This window comes from Gossypium arboreum, chromosome 4, assembly GCF_025698485.1.
Source record: "Gossypium arboreum isolate Shixiya-1 chromosome 4, ASM2569848v2, whole genome shotgun sequence".
NCBI classification, from domain to species: Eukaryota; Viridiplantae; Streptophyta; class Magnoliopsida; order Malvales; family Malvaceae; genus Gossypium; species Gossypium arboreum.
Window position 1 is genome coordinate 106,647,198 of NC_069073.1, and position 2,204 is coordinate 106,649,401.

At 36.5% G+C, this 2,204-nt stretch overlaps 1 non-coding gene across 1 annotated transcript; it reads right to left on the reverse strand.

Moving 5' to 3' along the window:
* Positions 1 to 848: 848 nt before the first annotated feature.
* Positions 849 to 953, reverse strand: LOC128292060 (small nucleolar RNA R71). The gene has a single exon (XR_008282045.1). It is a non-coding gene; the product is annotated as a small nucleolar RNA R71 (small nucleolar RNA).
* Between the last annotated feature and the right edge of the window lie 1,251 nt (positions 954 to 2,204).

The following is a 2,204-nucleotide window of genomic DNA, read 5'->3' on the forward strand; positions in this document are numbered from 1 at the left end:
TTCGAAAATCCAACCTTGCTGAACTATACTACTATTCAATAGGTACACTTGCCTTAATCGTGATAATAAGTTAGTCTCAAGAACGATTCATTTATAAATTTTTAAAACTTGTTACGAATATCACGCATCAAGTTTTTGGCGCCGTTGCCAGGGAACTAGGATATTAGGAACACTCGATTTTTATTACTTTAGCCATTTTACTTTTATTGCAATTTAAATTTTTATTTTCTTTTCTAATTCTTCATTTATTTTCTTCTGACAGGTTTTTCTAGTTTATGACCAGAAGAAACCCGTCAGGACCACTACTTTTTGACGGTGAGATCGACCGTACAGTTCGAAAAAACTAAAGAGAAATAAGGCGAAGCTTACAATACACAGAGGAAGAGTAAGAGGACGATACTTCAACCACAACTGAAGAGATGGCTGAAAACCAAGAAAATCCGCTACCTCCTGCGATTGTTGCTAATCAGAATCCGGCTCCACATACTATGTATGATTATGCTAAACCTTCTTTAACAGGAGCTGAATCAAGCATAGTTAGGCCTGCTGTTGGTGTAAATAATTTTGAACTAAAACCTAACACCATTCAAATGACCCAACAGTTTGTTCAGTTTGATGGTTTGTAGGACGAGGATCCCAACGCTCACTTGGTGAATTTCTTAGAATTTTGTGACACTTTTAAAAGCAATGGCATTTCTGATAATGCCATTCACCTTCGGTTATTCCCTTTTTTTTAGGAATAAGGCTAAAAAGTGGTTGAAGTCGTTGCCACGAGGATCAATCACTACTTGGGAATAAATGACCGAAAAGTTTTTATTAAAATATTTTTCGCTGGCTAAAACAGCTAAATTATGTAATTATATCTCCTCTTTTGTGCAGATAGATTTAGAAACACTCTACGATGTATAGGAAAGATACAAGGACCTTTTGTGAAGATGCCCTCACCATGGATTACCACTCTGGCTACAGGTTCAAACGTTTTACAATGGCCTGGATCTTTCGACTCGGCAGATGATTAACGCAGCCGCTGGTGGAACTATCAATAATAAGATACCTGAGATGGCTTACAAATTTATTAAGAAGATGTCATTGAATAACTATAAGTGGCAAGTTATGACAACAAAGCCAACGAAAGCAGCCAGTGTTTTCAACGTCGACGCGGTTACTATGCTATCTGGCCAAGTAGAACTCTTAAATAAAAAGACTGACGGTTTGTGTGGTTCTACTCAGGTACATCCAGTGATGAGGTGCGATATCAACCCTTTAACCCTAGCATTGAGGAGGAACAAGTTCAATATATGGGTAACAATAACTCTAGACCCAAAAATAACCCATATAGTAACACTTATAATGCAGGTTGGAGGAACTATCCCAATTTCTCGTGGGGCGGTCAAGGAAATCAAAGGCCACAACATCCTCCAGGTTTTCAACAACCACCTTACCAGCAGGAAGAGAAGCCGAACCTTGAGAAGTGATCGCATGATTCATAACAAGTAATAAATATTTATAATGAAGATCAAACCTAGACTAACTATTATCGCGATGTAGGCAAGTGTACCTATCGAACAGTAGTATAGTTTTAGCAAGACCGGATTGTCGAACCCAAATGAACTAAAAGTACTAGTAATAACTGTCTTTTTATTATCTAGCCTAAGAATAAAAAGGTTTGTTTTAATTAACTAATTATTTAAACTAAGAATGCACAGGGAAAAGAATTGGGGAATAGTTTTTGGGAAAATCGATTGACTTGAGACAATACCTCAGGAAAAATCCACCTAGACTTTACTTGTTATTCTGGCTCCGAATCGGACGATTTATTCATTAAATTTGTTCCGTAGAGATCCCTAAGTTATGTTATTATCCTTATTCAAGACTAATAACGTCAAATCCCTAGATTGAATAATTGAGACTTTTCTCTAATTAACACTCTAGGGTTGCATTAACTCGATCTATAGATCCTCTTATTAGGTTTCACCCTAATCGGGCAAAATCTTGTCACCTTATTTCTAGGCGCCCAATCAACTCTACTTAATTATGACAAATGTACTCTTAGACAGGGTCTATTCGTCCTCTGAATAAGAGCATGTCTTGAATCAGTATCCTGGGATATCAAAACAAGAATTAAGAACACATAATTAAGAACAAGTTAAATATTTATCATACGATTCAGAAAATAATAACAAGATTCGTCTTAGGTTTCATCC